This window comes from Osmerus eperlanus, chromosome 1 (assembly GCF_963692335.1).
Source record: "Osmerus eperlanus chromosome 1, fOsmEpe2.1, whole genome shotgun sequence".
NCBI classification, from domain to species: Eukaryota; Metazoa; Chordata; class Actinopteri; order Osmeriformes; family Osmeridae; genus Osmerus; species Osmerus eperlanus.
The window spans coordinates 10,492,263-10,500,521 of NC_085018.1; positions in this window are offsets into that span (position 1 = coordinate 10,492,263).

Here is an 8,259-nt window from a genome sequence, read left to right on the forward strand (position 1 = left end):
AAACCCGATGGAGATGAGGCGAAACATGCCCTGTCTGGTCAGCCCATTGAGAAGTTAATTCTGACTGTTTAATGTCATTGCGCATGGTTATACCACGAATCTGGATGGTAATGAAAAAATCAATAATGGCCTACGGCAAACAGACTGGTGGAGACCCTGGGAGAGAATACACTATGACTGAAGTATGATTCACAGTGGTGGTGAGACCTTCACTCTGGAGCAGACTGTTGAAAAGGGCGTGTGGGTTCTGCTCTCAACTTTTCCTGGGAACAGTAGCTTAGTCGATGTCTCTTTTCATCAGTTGCATGCCTTACACAGAGGAGGATCCTAATTATGAGGTAGCATGACACGTAGGGTAATTACAGCATATGAATGGGTCTAAATCTATACTCATACGGAACACTATCCTGTACTGAACACAAAGGATGAAAATGCCTTATCAAATCTGTGGTGTTTGTGGCTGACGAATAATCAAAGGTTGGTGCGTCCGTCCATGAGTTGAAGTCCATGCCTGCCTATGTATCCAGCAAATCACACACCAACATAAAGAATTATTGGCCTAAATCTTAAAGCTTTTCTTGACTTTTGGTGTTCTGATTGCCTTGCTATTTCTCCTTGTCTGGTCTCGACATGGATCCAAGGCTTCGGGTGCGCCTTAGGATGTCTAACAATCAGACCTAGGTCCAATCCAGCTCTGACTACATCTGACAGCTTCACAAATGACCAGATCATTGAGCCACGAGGACTGTGCAGAGCCCCTCAATTCAACTTCAACGTGACGCAAGCAGACTACTCTCACCATTAGGTTGATAGTCAGGGCACCAGGCATTGCACTGAACAGGATTGCCCATACTTGACATCCATCAATCCATTGCATGTTTCTTTCATAGCTGGAAGTCAGCATTCTTTATGTATAATTTACATTTACGGTATTTTATCATACCGCATTAGGGGAACGTACGACACTGCACCACTCCCATACACTTTTCTGAGGGAAAATATAGACCTCTGTGAGTCAGGCCAACTTCAGTTTAGCTTCACCTTGGAGCTGGAGCTTTGAATGGTTGGTCTGGCATTTCTTCTGAACACCAAATCAACTGAGCTCACTGTCTGAAAGTTGTTGGAGTTGTTTGCAATGTGTTCAACAATCACGTCAGGTTACAGCCACAAATAAAAACCATGATGATATTACAGGAAGTAAGACAAATAATTGTCAATAACCTACTCAATGAATATACTCTTGTAAAGTAATGCTCTTATTTTCTTGAACATGTGTTTGTGACATGTACAAATGTACAAATTGTAAACTACAAATATGAATTTGCTGGCGAGCGTGTTAACCATGTGTTAACGAAATCATGCATTATTGATGCTAAACCTATACAAATGGAGACGGCTTCAGAGGCTAGTTCTCACGCACAGGCTGATTCAGGAAACAGAACATGTAAGAACAACACCGTCTATGAACTCCATGTTGCTGCGCATTTATCATGCTGTGGCATTCTGTTTTGAACGAAGAGAAGAGTTACATTAGTTAACTACGTTTGCTGAATGCCACTGGAGTTAAATGTCTTTTAGGAAAGGTTTCCTTATATGAACGGACTGCTGTCAGTGTACTGAAAGTGCTAGTTATTCAGACTAGTTGAGTGATGGAAGGTTAACGCCTTTCTCCTGATCCAGACCTTCCCTTCAGTTTCTCTCGCCCGCAAGTATGTGTGCTTTCTTTAATGCCTTTTCACCTTCTGGTTTTATAAATGCAATTTTCTTTTAATCCTTTAGCATGTGTATCATCTGAATAGAAGGCCAATCGTATTTCTTGTCTCTTCCTACCTCATCTCCATTGTCGCTTCGTATCCGGGAGACGATGGAGAAGAAGTTGGAAAGGTCAGAGAAGAAGAGCTATGTGTTGCCTCCCCTGCACCCAGCCTGAATGTCTCCACAGATGGGATCGAGTCAATAGAGGAGCGAAAGATTTGCCGAGCAGTGAAAGAGCTTTCGAGTTCCAAGGCCGCGCGAGGCATCGAGAATCGAGCTTGCTCATCAGAGTGCTCTCTATCATTCTTTTCATCATTCATGGCACCGTAAATTGAACAGCTTTGTCAAATCCACCTCGACGGATATTTCAGTTTGCTTTCAAAACCACAAAACAGAATGCCACAGCATGATAAATGCGCAGCAACATGGAGTTCATAGACGGTGTTGTTCTTACATGTTCTGTTTCCTGAATCAGCCTGTGCGTGAGAACTAGCCTCTGAAGCCGTCTCCATTTGTATAGGTTTAGCATCAATAATGCATGATTTCGTTAACACATGGTTATAACACGCTCGCCAGCAAATTCATATTTCATAACGCCGAGACATCATGCACTCAAGGGTCAGCACAAAGTGTGTTCGTGTTGATAATAAATGTACAGTAATGACAATGTCACTTGATCAGGCATTTCAAACACTAACTAGAGAGGGTACAATTTCTGGGGAAATTGTAGGGTGTGCTTGCTTGCGTCGGTTGCACAGGGGTCTGTATATTTTATATAAAAATGCATAGGGCCTACTTATTATTTATAAAGATTACATAGATTTAAAAGCATTTTTTTTTGCTGCTCATTTACAACTGAAAATACGAGTGAAGTGTAGAATGAAATAGATCTTCTCATTTCCCCTGCAAAAGGCATCATCGTTGAATCAAAACGAATAAATTTGGCAGACCGGTGTAAAAATTGACCTAATCTCTATGACTTAAACGTCCTTTTAAGTTTTCCCTTCTCGTGATATTTTCAGGCATTTAGCCTACTCATATTGCATTCATTCATTAATAAAGAACCCCCTTTGAAGATTATTCTAGAAGTCAAACAGTACCATCTGCTAACTGAAAATATGCCCCCAAAAACGTAAATAAGCTTGACATTTATTTAGTGGAAAATCGCTCATTCATAAAAAGCTCACTGGTAGCGATCAGTCAGTAACAACACAAAATGCGATATAGCCCTGTGTGGAGAAGCTGCCCCGGTAAATTCTACTACTACAGTACAGTACTAGACTACTGCTGTGTTCGTCTTGGTAGCGATTGCGTTGGTTGAATTCGATTTAACGTTCCGTTGTACGGTTTAGGCTGAAATTAATTATTTTCATGAACAGATTGACAAAGTTTAGGCTGTGGCAATGAAGTTCAGGTTAGTAGTCAGATAGTTTCACCTATTGAAAGACTTTTTATTTAAGTAAGGGGAGTGCCAAACATGTTCTGTCGCCGTTTGACTTCCTAAACAGCTGTGTAGATGTTTTTGTAGTGTCTCGCGTAGGCTACAGCGTTGCAGTGAGCAACACTGGTTTGAAACCACAGGTAATGATAATTTCACCAACAAATCGTTTACTTGTAATGTAATGTCATAATAAATCCTACAACGAAGATGTATTTGTGAGGAATGTTTATTTTAATGATTGAAAACAGATGCATCATAGACCACTGTAGTATGTGTTGCCCGGGTAACAGAGGTTAATGTCATGCTAATGCCTCAGTGAAATAGTAGACTACCGTTTCCGAAAGTAGATGTGGGCCTACTTCCTTAATAAAATCAGCTTATATTGTACATTACACGTCACAATTGTGTGTCATATCACAAAGTAAAATTAGTAAATAGTTATCACCCTGGCCTCTTTGCTTGTGGCGTTTCTGCAGCTGCCTTGCAGTAAAGCAGTTAGCTTAGCTATCTCCCAGAAGTTAACGAGCTGCTAAACTAATGTTCTGCTAGAGGTAGTCACACGAGTTTTCGTGACGTTAGTGACGTAAGTAGCGTCATTGACTGTGGCTAGCAAGTTAGCCACCGTTAGCTTCACTTTTCGCCACAAAAACTTAATTTCCACTTAAACCATGCAACGGAACGTAAATCCCAATAGAAGCAACTCAATCGCTACCAAGATGAAACTTTTGACACCTAGGTTGTCTATGTAGGCCAAATATTGACTGAGTTTTAGGGGGGCAAAAAGAATAATAAAAATAACTAGAAACGGCTGTTCCTGCGAAACAGCAGTGAGAATGCTGAAAACCTGAATGGGGATAGCTGACCATGCTAAAAAAGCTGAAAATAGTGAAAATTTAGTAGAAAGTTATAAGCTGAAGCTTCAAAGCAACCGAAAGGTATTTTTGAAAGGGGCTGGAGCAGCATTCCAACAATGATTTGAAAGGATTTACCATTACTTTTAAAGGGAGAATAATTTGCACAAAAACCTTTATATTTTTTATAAGTACTTTATATAAGTATAAAAGTGAGAAATGAGAAAACACCCGCAAGCTGAAATGAATTTCAAAAATGTGTGAGTGACACAAAAGAGGCAGTGTGGAAGCTGAACTGCATCATCTTAACAAAACTAAGAGCTAAAATAGCCTACAATGTGGGAGAAGCTGAAAGCTGAACTGCTAAACAGAAGAAAAAGTAGGCTAGCTAGTCGTAACAAGAATATTATCGTTTTAACAGATTAAATTATAGTTGGGATAGTATTAGCAGTAGCAGATGTAGCCTATGCGTTTACTCGGCTTTCTTAGTTGGATTCAATGTGTTGATGGAATGAAACATACAGAAGTAGGGCCGATAGAGGAAGACACGGCGACACTTTGTTGCAGAAGGATGATGGTGCAAGTTTTGTCCGTGGAGCATACAACGATTAATAAAAAAGAATCATGTAGACGTGTTTATTGAGTAATCGCATAACTAATTACACATGTAAACGGAGTAATCGTATTATTGGCATAAACCGACAATTGCTAGTAATCGTGTTTCTCATGGTCAAGTAAACGTACCAATCACCTGTGTGAGAGACTGAGTGGTGCGTGTCTGTCGATGGTGCAGCTATGATTGCTAATGCGCTGAGGGCAGAGAATAAGAGAAATGTAGCTAGAATCCACACCTCAAACAAGATAACCTAGACGCAAAACTGTACGTCCAATCCAAAATATAAGGATATTTTCCGAGACCCAAGACTCTGCCGAAACCAGAGATATTCTTTATATATCTGTGCAGTCAGAAATACGACTCTACCTGCAGTTTCAAAAACGTGTTCCTTTTGCTTTCCTGGTGCTTGTTTGTTTGGTTGCCACGGTGATGGCGCAGCTGTGATAGCTAACGAGCTAGGCAGAGAGAAAAACGAACATTTACCTAGCATCCACACCTCAAACAAGTTGACCTAGACGCAAAACTATACGTCCAATCCAAAATATAAGGATATTTTCCGAGACCCAAGACTCTGCCGAAACCAGAGATGTCCTTTATATGTCTGTGCGGTCAGAAATACGACTCTATCGGCAGTTTCAAAATCTTGTTCCTTCTTGCTTTCTCTGACTGATTTTACTCACCTCTCCATTGAAGTTAGTGAGAGAATTTGAAAGGCTGCTCTCGCTTCAAGGCTCATAGCTGAAAATCTGTAAATGTGAGCTCTTTAGTAGTTACATTGGCTGAAAGAGGACAATTTTTCCTACATTTTAAGGTATAACTTGTTTCTGTAAGTTAAACTATATGAACGTTAGAGGAATTTGTTTGACAAATTAGTTGAATATCAGAAAAAGAGCAGCCAGCAGAGTGTGCCACTCTGCTTGCTGCTCGTTCATAAAAATCAAGAAGGAGCAAACATTTTAATGTATTTCAAACTGTCATAATTCAAAATTGGCTGAACATTTGAAAAAGCTGAATCATTTGGGAATAGCTGAATGTCTTGTGAACATTTTAAAGGTTGAATGGTGTCTCTAGCTGAAAGTAAGCTGAAGTAGTTACGTTTGAAAGAGGAGGAAGCTTTTTAATGATTTGAAAGGATTTACCATTACTTTTAATGGGAGAATAATTTGCACAAAAACCTTAATGTCTTAAAAAGTATAAAAGTGAGAAATACCAAAAGTCATAGCCATCATCTCCTGAAGGAGCTGAACGTTTTGATACAAAAGTTGTAGGAATCGGTTAAAGTATGCAGAACGAGTTAAAGGCCAAAAAACGGCGGAAGAACTAAGAAGTTGATACTAGAAACGGCTGTTCCTGCGAAACAGCAGTGAGAATGCTGAAAACCTGAATGGGGATAGCTGACCATGCTAAAAAAGCTGAAAATAGTGAAAATTTAGTAGAAAGTTATAAGCTGAAGCTTCAAAGCAACCGAAAGGTATTTTTGAAAGGGACTGGAGCAGCATTCCAACAATGATTTGAAAGGATTTACCATTACTTTTAAAGGGAGAATAATTTGCACAAAAACCTTAATATTTTAAAAAGTATAAAAGTGAGAAATTAGAAAATACCCGCAAGCTGAAATGAATTTCAAAAATGTGTGAGTCACACAAAAGAGGCAGTGTGGAAGCTGAACTGCATCATCTTAACAAAGCTAAGAGCTAAAATAGCCTACAATGTGGGAGAAGCTGAAAGCTGAACTGTTAAACAGAAGAAGAAGTAGGCTAGCTAGTCGTAACAAGAATATTATCGTTTTAACAGATTAAATTATAGTTGGGATAGTATTAGCAGTAGCAGATGTAGCCTATGCGTTTACTCGGCTTTCTTAGTTGGATTCAATGTGTTGATGGAATGAAACATACAGAAGTAGGGCCGATAGAGGAAGACACGGCGACACTTTGTTGCAGAAGGATGATGGTGCAAGTTTTGTCCGTGGAGCATACAACGATTAATAAAAAAGAATCATGTAGACGTGTTTATTGAGTAATCGCATAACTAATTACACATGTAAACGGAGTAATCGTATTATTGGCATAAACCGACAATTGCTAGTAATCGTGTTTCTCATGGTCAAGTAAACGTACCAATCACCTGTGTGAGAGACTGAGTGGTGCGTGTCTGTCGATGGTGCAGCTATGATTGCTAATGCGCTGAGGGCAGAGAATAAGAGAAATGTAGCTAGAATCCACACCTCAAACAAGATAACCTAGACGCAAAACTGTACGTCCAATCCAAAATATAAGGATATTTTCCGAGACCCAAGACTCTGCCGAAACCAGAGATATTCTTTATATATCTGTGCAGTCAGAAATACGACTCTACCTGCAGTTTCAAAAACGTGTTCCTTTTGCTTTCCTGGTGCTTGTTTGTTTGGTTGCCACGGTGATGGCGCAGCTGTGATAGCTAACGAGCTAGGCAGAGAGAAAAACGAACATTTACCTAGCATCCACACCTCAAACAAGTTGACCTAGACGCAAAACTATACGTCCAATCCAAAATATAAGGATATTTTCCGAGACCCAAGACTCTGCCGAAACCAGAGATGTCCTTTATATGTCTGTGCGGTCAGAAATACGACTCTATCGGCAGTTTCAAAATCTTGTTCCTTCTTGCTTTCTCTGACTGATTTTACTCACCTCTCCATTGAAGTTAGTGAGAGAATTTGAAAGGCTGCTCTCGCTTCAAGGCTCATAGCTGAAAATCTGTAAATGTGAGCTCTTTAGTAGTTACATTGGCTGAAAGAGGACAATTTTTCCTACATTTTAAGGTATAACTTGTTTCTGTAAGTTAAACTATATGAACGTTAGAGGAATTTGTTTGACAAATTAGTTGAATATCAGAAAAAGAGCAGCAAGCAGAGTGTGCCACTCTGCTTGCTGCTCATTCATAAAAATCAAGAAGGAGCAAACATTTTAATGTATTTCAAACTGTCATAATTCAAAATTGGCTGAACATTTGAAAACGCAGAATCATTTGGGAATAGCTGAATGTCTTGTGAACATTTTAAAGGTTGAATGGTGTCTCTAGCTGAAAGTAAGCTGAAGTAGTTACGTTTGAAAGAGGAGGAAGCTTTTTAATGATTTGAAAGGATTTACCATAACTTTTAATGGGAGAATAATTTGCACAAAAACCTTAATGTCTTAAAAAGTATAAAAGTGAGAAATACCCAAAGTCATAGCCATCATCTCCTGAAGGAGCTGAACGTTTTGATACAAAAGTTGTAGGAATCGGTTAAAGTATGCAGAACGAGTTAAAGGCCAAAAAACGGCGGAAGAACTGAGAAGTTGAAAAGCAATAGTGAGAATGCTTAACAGCATTCTCACAATAACTAGAAACGGCTGTTCCTGCGAAACAGCAGTGAGAATGCTGAAAACCTGAATGGGGACAGCTGACCATGCTAAAAAATCTGAAATAGTGAAAATTTAGTAGAAAGTTATAAGCTGAAGCTTCAAAGCAACCGAAAGGTATTTTTGAAAGGGGCTGGAGCAGCATTCCAACAATGATTTGAAAGGATTTACCATTACTGTTAAAGGGAGAATAATTTGCACAAAAACCTTAATATT